Here is an 18666-nt window from a genome sequence, read left to right on the forward strand (position 1 = left end):
AAACTCTGTCACTGAATGTATATCCTTGATTTACCAATACTTTTGCTGTTGCTACAAAATGTTGCTACTTGACGGGTGCTTCATAAATAGTGTGGAAGGAATGAATAATTAAAAAGGATCATCCAGCTATGTTTATGTGATTATTTTATAATCTTCAAAGGAAATAAAACAAATTTCTTGACAGCACCCAATAAAAACTGATATCTGATTAAAGTGCACAAATGTTCACATATACCCTCTTATATGTGTTTCAAAAATAAATACTTATTAAATACGTATTGTTTAATTGAATTGAAGTGCATTTAAAAATAATTCTCTTCTATTGTTTCTAGGAATAGGGGCCTAAATTATTTTGGTAGGAATCACTCCTCAGTGTAAATACTGATATAATGACCTACAGTTAGTGATTCTCCCCTGTTATTTGAAAAATAGAATGTCAAGGTTATATCCTGCTCTTTCCTTCTGTACGGTATCTCAACCTGAACAGCAGCGATTAGGAGATACAAGATCATTAGCCTCATTCTTCAATCATGGGTGGGTCTCTTGTCAGAAGACAGTAAGAACTTTTATTCTTGAGCCTTGAGGCTTTATTCTTGAGCCTTTATTCTCAGCCTTGAGGTTGGTGAGGTAGTATAAATACCTGCTCTTTTACATGTAAGACATACAGATATTGTGGAGCAAGAAGCAGCTGCTTTAGGGAGAATGGCTACAAATGGAGCTTCAGAAAGCAGAGTGGCCGTAGCAGTGAATCCTTGGTATTAGACATGGCCACCTGTACAGAGGAATAAAGTCATACAGAGGAGAGCTGACAGCCCAGGAAGTCTTTAAAACTCCCAGTGTAAGTTGAGTGCATGTTTCCATCTGGTATGGTTTCTTCCCAGGTTTCATTCTCTTGCGAGTCTGTGGGAGAGCAAAAGGGAAAGTTCTGTCTTGCTGGCATGGGAATTTTTTTCCTGCTGTCAAAGACTTATTCAATCCTATTTTGGATTGTTAGATATGATTCACAAGGAAGGTATCATGAAACACATTACTTTGACGTAGTCCAGCTATCTCAGATCAGTTTGAACGGCTGTTGGGCTGCAAGAGAAGTTAATAGTACGTTTCAGTCATGTCATTATAGTCCCATAAGTCTCATTTAATAGTAAGAAAACTTCTAGGTATTAGTCAAAGCAATATGTCAAAATGCCTTATTCGTTATGATGTGGTAAAGTAAATCAGATGTAGACATACAGGATATTCAATTCTCACCCAGACCAAAACCCACAACAGAGTACAGTGCAGACATAATTTTAAGAGATGAGTTATTGAATGTTAAATGTTAGTTATCTTCTGATTTTTAGTGTGCCCCGCTTAAAGATGTGGTCTAATGAATTCAGAACACATTTGATTGTTGTCTGTGAGTGTTGGAAATATTTTGACTTTCACTTAATACACTTAGTACAATACAGTAGTTTTTGAACTATAGTTTTTGTAGTATGCCTACAAATTACCTGGGAAGCTTGATTAAAAAGTAGATACCTGGGTTATTCCCACAGAGACTCTAATTATTCTTGGGAGTTTTTCAGAAATCTATTTTATTAACAAGTACATCCAAATACTGTTAAGGTAGCTGGCCCGTAGACCATGTTTTGGGAAGTACCATTTTAGCATTTTGAAAAATATGTTGATCATGAATATACAAAAAAACTTTTTTTGCAATCTAGAGCTAGGATAAATTCTAAGTACCTTTCAAAAAATAAACAATAAAGAGTAAAGGGTTTAAATCTTTCTAGACTAGAAGGAGTCACATGCTGGCTCTGTGTATCTTTGGGCAATGCACATGATCTTGATAACTCTGTTCGTCTATCAAAATCTTAGACATTTGGTAGTGTCAGAGGATATGATATATAGATTAATGATTTGTAAAATTTTTAGCACCAGTCCTTGGTATTGCTCCTTTATGGTTCCCAGTAGCTGAGGTGACCTTGTTACTGTCAACACTCCTACTCATTGGCTCCATTCAGTTGCTTCCACTATTCTTTATAACACAGGAAGAATCAGTTCTGCTTCCCAGTATCCTTCCTAACTGGTCCTAAAACCTACCTGCTGTGTTTCACCTCTCACTTGATATTCCTCTCTTCTTTTTTTTAATTTAGTAACAGTTCTTTGCCAAATGTAGCACTGTATTCAAAGTAGAGTAAAACATGTGTTTGCCCTTGAATAACAAAGTGATCCATATTGATACACTGATAGGAAAGAGGTTGAGTGAAATTCATAAATATACATTTGAGTTTTAAATCTTTCTTGATGAAATAGCTCTTCCTTTGTTCATTGACTGAACTGGTAATTTGTGGAATTACTTACGAAACCATGTTGTCTGATTTGCTCGTGATTACTGTCTCCATTTTCCAATAGCATCTCACTTTTGTAATTTCAAGCAAAATAATGGGCACAATTGACAGTATGTCATGTTGGGGGATTAGTTTGGAATCAGCAGGACCCTTCTGCATTTTCTCAAATGTCAAGAGCTACCCAACCACGCATACACACGCTCCTAAAATGTGGGACAAAATATATGTAGGACTTTCTGTTTACTACCTGAAAGTGATGGTTTCCTGAAATTGTCTCAGTGATAAGCATGACTGCATCATTAGTCTTATATGACGTCATTAGCTTAAATTTGCCTGTGTAAACATATGTGCTATAAATATCACAAACAGGGGTTTTACTATTTTTAAATTCCTCTGCATGTCTTACATAATTTTAAAAATAAATGGATAATTAATCATAAAATCTAAAAATGTGAGGAGTCCATTGTTCTGTTAAATGCAAGCTATACTGTCAGTACTCAATTAATATACACATCTTCAAAATGCCTTCAGATATTTTTTTCTTCAGCAGCCCCTAAGACATACTTCACAATCTGATGATGTCATATTTATTGAAATGTTTTAAAATATATTGTATCACTTCGATCTTTACATATACTTCATACAGTCAAGTGGTGGACTGTTTCAAGGACTAAGAAGATTGCAATCTAAAGAATATTATGCTCTACCTACTAGTTGAACAATGTATGACCCTGTTCTGAAAAAGGATACTGTTTATAATCAGTTTCAGAAAATGGGGTGTTTTTCTCGAGTCTGTGCTGTTATTCTTTGGCTTAGACAGCAAGTTCTTCAGAAACTTTTACTAAGTATATTTGATCATAGCAGTAAGCTGCTAAAATATTGTTAATGACTGCAGAAAAACTAGTGAACTGAGGTAATAATAATTTGATGATAGAGTTTAAAGAAGTCAGTGTGAGACTGGAGAAGAACATCTGAAATATGCAATTATTCACCTAGAGGGAGATGTGTTACCTATGTTTAAATTACATTTCATAATCTGAAAATTAGAATATTGATATGAAGATTTTTTTTAATATTTATTTTTGAGAGAGAGAGAGTGTGAGCAGTGGAGGGACAGAGAAAGAGGCAGACACAGAATCCGAAGCAGGTTCCATGCTCTAAGCTGTCAGCACAGAGCCCAACACGGGCTCAAACTCACGAACTGCAAGATTATGACCTGAGCCAAAGCCAGATGCTTAACCGACTGAGCCACCCACGTGCTGCAATATGAAGATGTTTCATGGACTTAACATTTAAATATATAATATCCCCTCTCTAAAGGGGTAGCCCTTTTTCTAAGATCAAAAACTAATTTTATTTCTGGGAAATTTAACTTACTCCACTTTAATGTTTACTTTTATTATGTACTTATGTTGTAGGGCTTTTACTTGCATACACACACATACATACATTAGTACTCACAATAATCCTGTGAAGAAGGAACTTGGATTTCTACTTACAGACTGGGTGATGACCCCTTGGGAAGATTAAATGACTTGTACAGCAGAGGCAGAATTTCAGAATGATAAATTTCAGGATAAAATGTCCTCTGCTTTTAAAATGTAGAGTAGGGGGGCACCTGGGTGGCTCAGTCTGTTAAGCATCTGACTTCAGCTCAGGTCATGATCTCACAGCTCGTGGGTTCGAGACCTGGGTCAGAGCCTGGAGCCTGCTTCCGATTCTGTGTCTGTATCCCTCTCTCTCTCTGCCCCTCTCCTAATTGAGTGCTCTCTCTCTCTCAAAAATAAATAAAAACATTAAAAAAATTAAAATGTAGAGTAGAAGACATTGGTATATTTTCACCTAGACTAATCTGTGTTCAACTCCAATAAGCTTCCTCTTACTATTTTCTAGAAATAGTACTTTATAGCAAATGTTTTTCTGAACCAGAGCAGAACAACGAGCACCATAAGTAAATATTCTTTTTAACATGGCCTTTCATGAGCTGTGTTAAGAATAGATCAGGATAGACTCCTGATATTCCCACAAATCTCTTTTTTCTTTCTAAAATAGAGATGTGACCATTTGATTATATGTATTATTTATCAATACTCCTAAGATCTTGTTCTCTACCAATGTAAATGATTATATATCCATCAGTGCAATGAAATATTAGTTGTTTTGGCCTTAATGAAACGTCCTTTGATTCTATAGCAAAATTAATAATTTTCAAATAATTGTTAGTGCCCAAATGCTCACCACTAATGTATCGCTGAAGCTTTTAAATAGCTTATGTGTGTTAGCCTAAGCCAGAACTAAACAAAAGAGCTAGATGGTGTCTGTCCGGCAGAAAAATGAATATCTAGATATGGACCAAATTTCTCAAAGGAGAACTCTTGCATTGTCTAACATAGAAAGGGAGAGGTAGGGGAAAAGACAAGTGTAGGAAAAAAGAAGGAAAAGGACGGAAGGGAGAAACATGCTGCCTTGTGTTGTCTCATTGTAATGTGTTTTTGTTTTAATGTGACTAAGAGATTTAGTGAAGGATGCTGGAGAAAAGAAGTGGAAAAGAAGTTGAATTCCCTGGGAAATTCAAAAGAAGTTGAATTCCCTGGGCTCCAGCAGTCACTAGACACCTAGAGATCTGTGATGGTTTGGGGGATGCTGCATCTGCAGGGCTGGCTGGGAGGCCTCGCCTGAGTAGAGTAGAGAGGCCACAGGGCTCTGAAAGCCAGCAAGTTCGGGTGCACAGCGCTGCCTCGGGCACAGGAATGCATCCCTGGTTCCTGCTTCTGGTCGTTATGTATTTTCAGCTTTTGGGAAGTAAAATGTCTGCTCCCATAAGTGACACATCTTTGTCAGAGTTGTTTGTTTTCTTCCTCCGTCGCTTCATTTGCTGCAACGCTTTCGGGCCTGTGGGGGCTGGGGAGCGAGCTGTGAATTGAATTACTCTATGGTATGTCCTCCAGAGCGAAGTAAGAAGAGCGGCCTCTTCTGAGTTAGCAGAAATGCACCCATCCTCACTGCCTCTCTCCTCTGCAGCACTGCTGAGCGGATGTGATCAGAGAGTCACAAATAATAAGATAACTGGTAACACAATGGAACAAATCACTAGCAGAAAACAAATGTGTGAACAAGATGTGAAGGCTGCTCTTATATTTGAACAGCAAGAAACTCATTAAATGAAATAAATTACGTGTTGTCAGGCTGATGACTCACTGTCCTATTGAAATAGGCAATATTTTGGAGTGAAGGAAAAGATAATGTGGTATGACACAGAGAGGCTCAAAATAATGAAAAACTTTTCCTTCTGACTAGAATGTGCATATTCATATCGGAAGACAGAGACTTCCAACACTTAATAAAGTACATATTAAAAATGCTTTAAATATTGCTAGTTAGAATACCCTCTTCTAGACTCTATTTATAAGCAACAATAATCCCTCACAGAGAAAAGAGCTCTAATAGGAGACATTCCTTTTTTTTTTTTTTTTAGTATATATATAATTTATCGTCAAGTTAGCTAACATACAGTGTATACAGTGTGATCTTGGCTTCGGGAGTAGATTCCCATGATTAATCATTTACTTACAAGACCCAGTGCTCTTCCCAACAAATGCTCTCCTTGATGCCCATAACTGTTTTTCCCTCCTTCCTACCCCTCCATCCCCCCACCATCAATCCTCAGTTTGTTCTCTGTATTTAAGTGTCTCTTATGGTTTGCCTAGGAGACATTCCTTGTTAGTATTTTTCATCATCCTACCCTCATTTTAAGGAATTAAAGTTAAATTTCACTTTGTTTATGGCAAGTACTTTGGAATAGTTACGGAATGGTCCATTCATTCCTTCATTTATTCATTAAATGTATATGGAGAGACTTCTATGTGCCAGGCATTATAAAAGCAACAATGAATAAGAATCATGTTCCCTAACCTGGTGGGTCTATGGCCTGGTAGAATAATAAGTTAATATTTATTAAACACTTTCATCATAAATATTTCACATGTACAATGTTATGTAACTCTTACAACAGTCTTATGAAATAGTCATTCTTTCCATTTTACATATGAGGAAATCGAGGGTTGGAGATTGAGTAACTTGTCGCAAGCTACAAGCTAAAGAATGGGTGAGAAAAGGTGAACTCATAGCAACAGAGAGTAGAATGGAGGCTATCAGATGCTGGGGTGTGGGAAAGGGGAGGTAAAAAAAATCAAGAGGACTGTTGGGTGTCAGGGTCTTAGAGGAGGAGGTCTTGGGGGATTATTGTATAATAGGTACAGAGTTACAGTCTTGAAGGATGTAAAGAGTTACGGTGATAGATGGTGGTGTTGGTTGTGTAACTTAATGTAAGTTATGTGTATTTTACCACAATAAAAAAAAACCAACAAGACCTTGTCATTAATGGGGAAACTTTTCATAACAGGTACCCAGGTTCTTTGTACGATGTGCTGTTTGTGAAAACTTTGCCAAAATGAAGATTCTATTACAAAAAATCATGAAATTCATTATTTAGTACATTAGTAATTTATCACTAACTGAAAAAAATTTTTAATTTATTTGTTGGGAGAGAAAGTGTGAAAGAGAGAGAGAGAGAGAGAGAGCGAGCATGTGCATAAGTGGGGGAGGGGCAGACAGAAAGTGAGAGAGAGAATCCCAAGCAGACTCCATGACACCCAATACAGGGCTTGAACTCACAAACCATGACCTGAACCGAAATCAAGAGTTGCACACTTAACCAACTGAGCACTTGTAGTAACTTTTAAAAGAAAAACAAACAACCACAAAATCTTATATGTTTGGCGTATTCAACCATTAGACTTGAATTATGGCCCAGTTCTAATAGCCAAATCTATAGCATAATTAATTTTGGGAAAATATAATAAGGGTAATGTGTTTTTGTTAGAACATAGGCACTCATATAGATAAATCTTGAGCAGTTTTTCATTTTTTTAAACATTCATTTCTGAGAAGCAGAACATTAATGGGGGGAGGGTCAGAGACCGAGAGGGAGACACAGAATCCAAAGCAGGCTCCACATGCTGAGCTGTCAGCACAGAGCCCAATGCAGGGCTCGAACTCACGAACCGTGAGATCATGACCTGAGCTGAAATAGGACACGACCATCTGAGCCACCTAGGTGACCCTACTGTAGCAGTTTTGAATAACTGAGAAAACCCCACTCTGGTTTTAAAAATTGATTAATGACATCAGCTTTCGTTTTACAGCAAGTTTTGATTAACATTTTCTGACAGAGGAAGTGAGGAAAGCTCTTAGTTGGTGACTTCCCTGGACAGTACGATATCCACATGTGGCAGGAGATAAGATCAGTTCTAATTACACAGGATACATGCTCCTATTCATCCCTTTCTAAAGAGAGAAATTTAATGGACCTAAATCATAATTTAATTTAATCAGTTTATATTAATATGTCCACCCAAAGTTATATGGGGACTTTCTGAATTTTTGAAACATCTGAGATTGAATTCATGTTTCTTTTGAGATTCTAGTTATATGGCAAATAAAATATATTTTTATCATAAAAACTGGGTGAGCCAAAATTCCAGCAAGATCTGGCTGAATTCCCCTTGTTCTGTTTTGACTCTGCCTTGCCATAGTTTCCCACATAGTGTGGTTGTTATATAAGAAGGCAATGTCAAATGATATTCCAGACCTAGAAAATTCTTATGTATTTTACCTCCAATTTTCTGAAATCACTTGCTCTGTGTGGGCACAGCTAATCCTCCTTTAGACCAGCTCTCCTTTCCGAGACTACTTTTAAAGTTAATGAGATAAATAGACCAAAATCTTGCTGACCTACTTCATCTGAATTATAAACCTCATGAAAACTTTCACAGAAATTGTTCTTCATTCTTTGCCTCGATTCACCTGATTCTTTTTCTGTCTGGTCAGTGCTGGTTCCTCTACACTCAATACCAAACTGCTGCACCATCCCTGGCTCTTAAAGTTGAACATCTGTGAGAATTATTAAGAGTTCGCAAATCATAAGTTTATTAATAGGTAAATTAGAACTAGTTAAAATACAATAATTACCACCACATTAAAGTGTAATGCTTTATAATCTGTAAAATTTTTGCAGTATATTATCTAAGTTAATATTTACAAAAAAAGAAGTGATTGACACAACAGTTTTGGCATAGTTTATCTGTTTGCCTTTTCTACATTCCTTTTCTTTCTTCTTTTCTTCTTTCTTTTCTTTCCTTTCCTTTCCTTTCCTTTCCTTTCCTTTCCTTTCCTTTCCTTTCCTTTCCTTTTCTTTTCTTCTCTTTTCTTTTCTTTTCTTTTCTTTTCTTTTCTTTTCTTTTCTTTTCTTTTCTTTTTGTTTTTAAAGTGAGCTCCATGCCCAGCATGGGGCTTGAACTCATGACCCTGAGATGAAGACTCTCATGCTTGACCGACTAAGCTAGGCAGACGCCCCTACCTTCCTTTTCATGAAGAGAATTCATCCTGATTAGTGTACATAACTCTGTGAGAAGAAATAAGATCTTGATCAAGCAGATCAAGAAAATGCTCAAATGTAAATTTTTTAGACAAGCTTTGCAAGATGTAAGCAATGTGTACAGGTTTCAATAATTTCATTTAGGTCTATCTTTAAATACTAATGATACTGTACATCATAGAAATGAATAACTAGAAATCTTTCCATAGATCATTTAATTGATTTCCCCGATTCCTGAAGGAATATTCTTTTTCTCTCTGCTTAGTAAAAGAAATAAAATTAAAATTAAAAGTCCAGAAAGTACGATTTATACAAACTTGTAGTTCTCACTTTCTCACCTACATCCAAGAGAAATAAATTGGTTATAAATTGATCCTGGCATTTCAAAATTAACTGTTGATATTTTTACTCAAGCAAGTATATTTTAAACATTTCCTGATGCTAATTTGACCCATTTCCACTATATTTTCTGTTTTTATGTTTCTCTAAAAGTTGAGAATTCACCTCAACTTTTTCTTGAAATAATTGATTCTTGATTGATTTTTCAGTGCAGAATAATCTACATACCAAAAGAGAAAAATGGGTTTATCCTGGTCCATGTAGTACCAATAAATATTTTTACCTGTCTCTGGAAATGCTAGAATTCTGGCAGATCAGGGTGGGGGTGGTGGTGGGGGGGTGGTGCTAAATATGATCTTAAAATTCATCACAACTGAAAAAAATAAGTAGAATCCTATGGGTTTTTTTTTACATGTCTTTATGATGTAAGCAATTAGTACCATTTTGGTTTTGCTACTTAAGAAAATGTTTAAATATATTTCTATATTGAACATCATAACATTAGATATTTTCTTTTCAGTATTGTTTTCAGGCTCTGTCTTAATTTAGATTTTACATTCAACTCTAGGTCATGAGAGTTTCCAACGTTATTATACATTGTTTGAAAACGTGATTTAATATCTTCTGAAGTTGGAATTACTGTTGTATCCCAACTGAAGGGTCTCTTTTTAGTGCCCTGAACCATGTTGCTCTCCAGGAGAGAGCTCTCAAGGAGAGCAGAAAGAATTGCTTGGGTTCTGATGTCACCCAATGACTCAAATCTAAGAGTGTAATACCTCCACCGTGATGCTCTCGCTGCCACAGTCAGATCCATTCTCACCATGATGTATTTTACGATGCTTTTAATTAAAGTAATTAACATGTTTTCAAGTTTAATAGCATTTAGGTCCTAACAACTGTTCCATCACACTGATTTTTGTACACATCTGTGTGCCCACTGAATTGTGAACTTCTTATGGGCAAGCCAACTAAGTCTTTTCTGATTCCTCTATCTATATGCTTACTCACAGAGATGGATTTGGCACAAAGCTAAATAAGCTTAAGTTGTGGTGTACAGCCTTCACCAGGGTATCCCCAGCACCTCCTGGATGGATCCTCCCCAGTGTTTTCACATGATCCTAAGTTTTTGCAAAATTTATAAAAGCAAGGTATTTTAATTAGACTACTGCATAGTTCTGTGGTTTACTTTACATTAGTAATTTTTGTCATCTTGTTCTTAAATACAGCTTTCCAACTTTTAAAGATTTGGCCCCACAAAACTTAGATTCTCCCTTGCTGACACATAAGTTTTAATTTGCCTTTTTTTTTGAATGAATAATAAAGGAGAGGATGATGGATGAGTGTGTTATTAATCAACACATTCCATTAATCAACACATTCCACATAGTATTTGGAAATTAGCATTACTGGCAAAAAATGTTCCACAAGCCACCAAACAGGTAATCCTAACATATCACTTTTGTATAATGTCTATGAATTTCCAAAGCTCGTATACAGACATATCTTTAATTGAATCTTCCTACCAGCCCTTCGCTTAAATTTGATCTTCAATTAAATTGGTCAATAACAAAATGTTTATTACTGTGCTATTTATAGGAAAAGCACTGTTATGCTCAATGGTTATAGTTAAAATTGAGTGATTTGCTCATGTTTGTACAGTGTTAAGACTGGGAGGCAGCTGATAACCCTCTGATACCAAGTGCACTCATTTCATACAACATGGTGCTTACAAATGTATTTAAATAAACTAAAACTTATTCTATAAACAAGAAAGCTAAAATAAAATAGAATTGGTAATATTGTTGACCTCAAATGATGAACATTCACTTTTCCTTTTTTTCCCCTTATCCTATCTTTTTCTTTCCTTTCCTTCTCTTTTCTTTCTCTTCTGTTTTGGATGTAGGTGTTTACTATCCAACTGTCATAAAGCTAAAGCTTTTTTGAAAAATCAAAACTAACTTCTGCACCTAAGATGAAAATGTGGTTGCTGGTCAGTCACCTTGTGATAATATCTTTTACAATCTGCTTATCAGGTAAGAAATATCCTTTGCATATTCTCCATAAATTATGTCAATGTAATCAGTATGTGTGTATTCACCTTATTAAATCTGGTGCATGAAGTTAGTATTCATATTTTTTGACATCTGTCAGACAAGTAAATTAATACATATTGAAGCCGACCTTATTTTCCTTTTTATTTTCAATTAAAATGTCACAAGATTAAATCAATCTTATGTAGTAGTGTGCTGCTTAATGTTTAAAATGTGGATCTCTGGGAGAGGAAAGTGTCCCTGCTGCGTAACATTTATCAATGGCTGGGGACTAAATATTACTGCTATACCCAATCTTGACAAATTGACATAATTTAATGTGCCATTGGAAAAGATATACAATAGCTCACCATTATGTAGTATTTTCACCGTAAGGATACAGTACCTTAAGTAACCTCAATTGCGTAAATAAAAGTAAAAGGTAGTGAAATAATTAGAGTAATGGGCTTTAAGCATTTGTTACTTTTGTTTTTAATGAATTGTTTTGTAACTTAATATTCAATTCCTATTACTGGCTGGTGTTGTGAAAGACAATTTTAAAATAATCTACAGTGTGTTCAAGGACATTAAAAACAACAAAGCGGTTTTGAAAGTGCTGTAGTTTTAGGAGAGATACTATACCTCTGTCTTTCAAAGACAACTACAAAGGATTCAGAAATATTTCCTACAAGGAGAGGGGCATTATATTTTTATCTGAAAGCAACATGTTTTCTAACAATCCATTTTTCTAATACCTTCATTTCATTGCCTTAACTCAGTAAATACTTGTTTGGTTATTATTGAGTGTAAGACTTAGGTGGAAATTATTTTTCATTTATCAGTCCCCATTTTTGTTTTAATGATGAACCAGCTAGACATCCTACTGTACTTTTTGTTTATTATTAAGGAAATAAAAATGCTATTTTATTTTGGGGACTAGTTTTTATTATGATGACTTCAGAATCCATAGAATATAATAATTCCATCAGTGCTTGAGAATTTTAATGACATTGCTATAATGATAGGAATTACACACACACACACACAATTACATGCATATTTATATACATATTATACAAATATAATAAAATTTTGTGGTAGGATTATTTTGGTTAAGTCTTATTTGTATGAATAAAATGAAGGAATAACCTTATTAGTACTGAAAATTTGTCCTAATTCTATTGACCACAAATTTTAATGCAACTATAAAATGCAAAGAAATGAAATAAATAGTTGCAAACATGTGAAGATACATCAACCATAATAAGAAAGGGCCAGTAATGTCATTTTATTAACTAGTATCAGTTACTTGAGTAATGTTTCAAACCACAGCTTGAAAAGCTGCTTTGGGATTAAAATTGCTTTTTCTTTTATTTTTAGAGTTTACATGGTACAGAAGATATGGTCATGGAGGTAAGTTGATAAAAGAATAAATTTTTTAAATAACTTTTCCAAATGAACCATATTTTATCTCTAAGCAATTAAATCTATAAACTTAATGGCAAATAAATGTTAGATAACTTGGAGATTCTATAAGAGAGTTTATCTGGGGTCATAAAACAACTTGTTTGATTGCCAAAATGAATGAATGGATACACCACAAACAAATATGCTCTTAGATTATTATAGCAGATTGAAAATATATTCTAGGTGGCCTTTAGTTTTTCCTAATGCTTTGTAACAATTTAATGCCATGAAGTTTTGAAGCAATATTTTAAATATTGTAAACACCTAACTTAATTTTGAAATCCTCTTGCTTTGTTGAGAGAAAAAGAACTCTCAGCAAGTTCTTTAACTTGTTAAAGTTAATGACATTGGAACCTTAAGATACAGTTTAGTTAGGACCCCAAAGATGGTGCAGAGTTTATTGTTTATAATTTATTAAGTATAACTAGTGATTCTGCTAATTTAGATTCTACTTCAACCACTGAACATTTCTGGCCAGAAATAGAGGCAGTGGTATACTGGAGAAGACAGAATCTAGAGTAAGACCAACTTGGATTTGCATATTCAACCTGGTATTCACTGGAGATTGTGATCTTGTGCAAATTATTGAACTTCTATGAGCTTTGACTTTCCCATGTATAAAAATCACATGGTTCTTGTAAAGACTAAAAAAGAATGTGGTGATAGATTCTAGCATAGTGATCTTCATGATAGGTGCTCAGTGAACACACTAAGACTCGTAGCTTATAAAAGCTACTGCATAGTGGTAGGAGAATAAAAAAATTAGAAAGAGGCACTGAGCAAACAGTGCTACAACTTGCATGCCAAATTAACAATATTCATGCTAGAGTGGGTAGAAGAACTTTCATTTGTAAGTTGCCATGAGGGTTATGGGAAAGTCTTAGCATGAATTCCACCAAAGCCATTTCTGTTCCCACCTTGTGAGTTGGGAATCACTGCATGTACATTATATAAAGATCAGTAAGATATGTTTCTTGACTTCAACAACCTTACTGTATACTAGGAAATAAGTAAGTAGATAACGAAATTATAAGAAAAATGTAATGAGCATTTTAAAAGATTTTCCTTGAGGAAAAAAGGAATATTTAATGATGGGGGTAGTACATTAGGGAATCTTGAAGTATTTCAAAAGTTAGAAATGGAGCTAATTCCAAATAAATGATGTGGAACAAAAACAACACAGAGTTAGGGAAATACGGGCTGTGTTAAGTCAGTGTTTCTCCAAGCATTTCAGAAAACACTTGTTCTACAGGATCTTAGTAGGAATTACATTAGAAAGGACTTCATTGTCAAATAAATTTGGGAAAGGTTAGTTCATAAAAGTTCAGTGGTTATTGTTAACTTTAAGTAATAAGTATTTATACTATGAATGTAATAAGTATAATACATATATTACTTGCTTAGGACTGCTGTAATAAAGTAACTCAACTTGGGTGGCTTATAACAATAGAAACGTATTGTCTCACACTTCTGGAGGCTAGAAGTCTAAAGCAAGGTATCATCAAGGCCATGTTTCCTCTGCAACCTGTAGGAGAAGGCTTCTTCTTTGCCTCTGCCAACTTTGGGTAGCTTTGGACATTCCTTGGCTCACGGCAGCATGACTGCAAATGTTCACCTCCATCTTCATATGTCATCTTCCCATGTCTCTTCACATCTTCCCTCTGTGTGTGTCTACGTCTGTGTCTGAATTGCCCTCCTTTTTTTAAGTTTATTTATTTATTTATTTTGAGAGTGCAAGCAGGGGAGGAGCAAAGGGAGAGAATCCCAAGCAGCTTCTGTGCTGTAAGCACAGAACCCAACGCAGGGCTCAATCCCACGAACTGTGAGATCATAACCTGAGCCAAAATCAAGTGTGGGTCACTTAACCAACTGAGCCACCCAGGCCCCCCTGAATTTCCCTCTTTTTAAAGTTGCCACTCATATTGGATTAGGGCCTACCTTTAACCTCATTTTAATTTGATTTTACTTTTGCAATTATCCTATTTCCAAATGTGTTCACGTTCTGATGTACCAGGGATTAGGACTTCAACATATCTTTTTGTGGGAGCACAATTCAACCAACAGTATTACACCGAGAGAAAAGTACTGTGAATCTCTGAGGAAATAAGAGTTGTAAAATATCCAGATATTCCCAAGCTTATTCACCCACCCAGCTAGTAGTTACTAAGGGAAAAAAAAACTCATTTATGCTGACCGATATCAAGTTAAATTCATGACTACTAACTTCAAATTAAGAGCTGGTACTGCCCAGCCAACATACTCCACTTCCCCAGTGAATTCATCTCCTCATTTTCCTAGCTCATGTCAGAGTTGCTTCCCTCTCTTCAAAACTCCAACAGCTCCTGGCTGTCCTTTACTTTCTATTACACAGAAGTGTTAGAGACAATCTCAAGAGAACTTCCACAAGTTCACCCCACTATATGTAGTTTCCTTCCACATCTATACTCAGACTGTGTCTTCCTGCTTGTTTTATACATGATCTCACCATACCAAACCCTATACCTGTGCCCTTGTCCTATCCCATCTGGTTTATTTAAGTTCATTGCTCCAGTAATTGCCTGCCGTGTCTCCTCATCATCAGTTTCTCCCTCTCTACTCGATTATTACTGTCAACATATAGACATTCTGTAGTAATTTCTCTCATTTAAGTTATCATGTCTCTGCTAATCCCATACTGTATAGCTAATATCCCACTTTTCTATTCTTCTTTTCAACATCATTACTAAAAAAAAAAAATGAAGTATGCTTTCTGTCTTTCCTTCTCTGACCCATATTTCCCTTTGAACCTACTTTGATCAGACTTTCATCCCAGCATTCAACCAAGATGCTTTGTCCGTGTCACCAATGATGTACACATTGTGAATCCAATGGTCAACACTAAGGCTTTCTACTTGACCTATTGGAAAAGTGATGCAGGTGCAGATATTATGTGTAGACATAATAACATCTACAGGTTGTATTTTTTTCTCATATGTATTTCTTTTAAAAGTAAGAGACCTTTTGGTAGTTCTCCAGTCACCTCAATATCCAGAGTGGGGTCACACATTTACCTCCAATAGGAAGGAGTAATGTAATGACATTAATGAGAGTCAACCTATATTTCTGAGTCATGTGACTGAAGATTTGATCCTTAAACATATCTGACCTTTGTCATCAGGGTAGGAGGGGAGGACTAGAACTGGTTAGTCAAAGAAGAATGTCTGCTACATCACTTAGGTGAATTGAAAGTAAGGTTTGTTTTTTCACTTATGAATAGGAGAGTTCTATCCAATATATCATTTTGGATCTACAATAGTTTTTAACTATTACTTCATAGTAGTCTTAATAGCCTAGGTGACTAGCTTTTAAATAAAATAAATGTATGCATTAAAATAATACATAGATATTTTTAGTTTGAAAAATAAAATACACCAAAATTTATTTAAAAATCCTAAAGCCCAACTCCACTCTTCTCCATGTCTCTTAAAAATTTCTTCCTCTTTTATTTTTTAGATTGTATGAAACCAACATGTATCCTATTGAGTTAAGAGAATAAATACAACTGAATTCCATATAGTGAACCTGTAACATTCAGATATTTAATTAATAACTGAATATTTGAGGGTAAATACTTATTTTAGATGCTTTCTCAATTACGGTCTGCTGTTACTTTACTTTAACAATAAGAAAAAAAAATAATAAGATACAGCTATTTCAGGACCAACATTCACCTATACTAACCAAAAATGAAAATAAGTATCTCTTTAATTCCTTTGTAATTTAGTGACAAAAAAGAATATGAGAAGAGATAAAACAGCAGTATAATACTTATTCTGTAGGAATTAGAGTATAAAACAATCTATAATTTGTGCAATGGGATTACCATATGACTATAATATTCAAAGCTAATATCAACGAAAATTAAAATTCTGAAGAGAGAACAGATATGGAATTTCCATTGTCTTCACGGCACTTACACCCAAATTTTAATGACATGTTTTCCATAAGACTACCATCAAGTACTTAGCATTATTTTCATTTCATATAGCATTAGTCTATCTCTAATTATGGCTGGGATTTTATAGCATTCACTGCCTTATCATTATTTTGTGATATAGTCACTGTTATAAATTAAAATAGACTAGAGATAGCCTGAGGAGTCTAAGTCATACAAATAGGTCCACTAACCGGAGAGTGCTATATAGTGGGATATAGTCAGATATGAAGTAGGTGTGGGAAGATGCCCAGACAGTTAAGGAAAACACAGTGTGTAGAGGCTTTAGCAGTGGTCAAGGAAGGGGCTGCTATCAAGGATTTGATAGGCTCTTCTCTGGAAGATAAAGCCATGCAAAGGGAAATATGGTCAACCTTTCGCTAACCTGACCCTAGTCTCTGTTCTGATAATTTTGTTGCTACAAGTTCTTCAAACCAATTCCTTTACATTTTAATTATAGTGAATTACTACAACAGTATAGATTTCCCATGACTCTAAAGGATTGGGGCACCCAAGTATTCAAACTCCAAGCTCTGAACAGCCTTGTTTCCTTATCAGTGGGGAATGGTTGACAATGAAGACAGTAGGAAGAAGCATTCTTTGAGACTATTTAAATGCTGTCTCATTTAGAGAATTTATTGTATTTCAAGAGACTTGTAACACTCTCCATCCTATAATAATTGTAACATTGTAAATATTGTAAAAATCCCCGTGTTAGACTCTGTTCAAAATTTTTTGCCATTGCTTTTTTCTAATAGTTTTTTATCCTTGAGATTCTTCTTATCCTTATGTAAAATTATGTTTTTATAACTAACAGATTGAGATGACATATTACAGAATAAGAAACAGAATTTGTTTCAAAATAGATATAAAATGAATAAAAAATTATCTCAAGTACAAATCATAATTATGCTTCCAATTTTCAAACATAAAATAGAATAGCAAGATTACAGTGGACCATCTCCACATAAAGAGAGGTGATGTAATCCCAGTTTAGAGAATACAACTGATTATGTTAGTGTTGGAATTAAGAATGGTACTGAAAAAAGCAGTAACTTTTACCTGTCATTCACATTTGTAAATTTGACAACAAATATTCTTATATGATTTTATTCTTATTAATCCTCGTGATCAAATTTAAGAAATGAACTTATAGGGCACCAGGGTGGTTCAGTTGGTTAAGCATCAAAGCTCTTGATTTTGGATCAGGTCATGATCCCAGGATTGTAGGATTGAGTCCTGCTTCAGGCTTAGCACTAAATGTGGAACCTGCTTAAGATTCTCTCTCTCTCCCCCCCACTATGCCCCTCTCTCCCACTTGCACTCCTCAAATGAATAAAATAAATAAATAAATAAATAAATAAATAAATAAATAAATAACTTAAAGAATTGAACTTATTTCTGCAAGAGACTAGCATTACATGGTAGAAAACTGGTGATTTTGCATTAAGAGTAAATCAAAAGAAAGAGTGATATGAAATGTTGTCTTCAATTAGCTTGAGAAATCATCCATAATTTTGTGCTTCTTTTTAGAAGAATTTACCCACTAAGAAAAAGGGCACATATTTAAAAACTAATCTTCTTTTTCTGTAACGTAATACCTATTTCTTGTCTTGGGTGCCCTATACCCTCATAATACATCCAAAGCACTGTAATTTATCATGTAATTACTTCCATGGCTGTAGAAAAAAACAGTAAGATGGTCATATTTTCTGTTTCTGAGAGTGTAATGCTTGCATTAATGATTCCTTTACTGAGTCTCGTGTCCTCCCAGAAATTTCTTTTTCCTTGATCTGAGTGCCCTAGTGGAGTGAACATAATGATGAGCTCAGACCCTCTTCAAGGGGGTTGTGAGGATCACATTCAGAGATTCACCCGCATGCCCATGCAATTCACAAGCTTGTCTTGAGTAATTTATCTTTTAAGGACCCAAATATGTTCCCCAAATAAAATATGTACAGTAATTGCTAAACCATCTAAATGAATACATTGTTTTATTTAGGCCTGTACATTTTACAAAAGCAGGGACCCTCTATTTATAAAATAGTACTTACCAGGAACATTACTGTGATGTGAAGTGTGTCCTTTTCT

This window comes from Lynx rufus, unplaced genomic scaffold (assembly GCF_022079265.1).
Source record: "Lynx rufus isolate CCGP_SWC_20201006 ecotype Redwood Valley unplaced genomic scaffold, mLynRuf1.p SCAF_7, whole genome shotgun sequence".
NCBI classification, from domain to species: domain Eukaryota; kingdom Metazoa; phylum Chordata; class Mammalia; order Carnivora; family Felidae; genus Lynx; species Lynx rufus.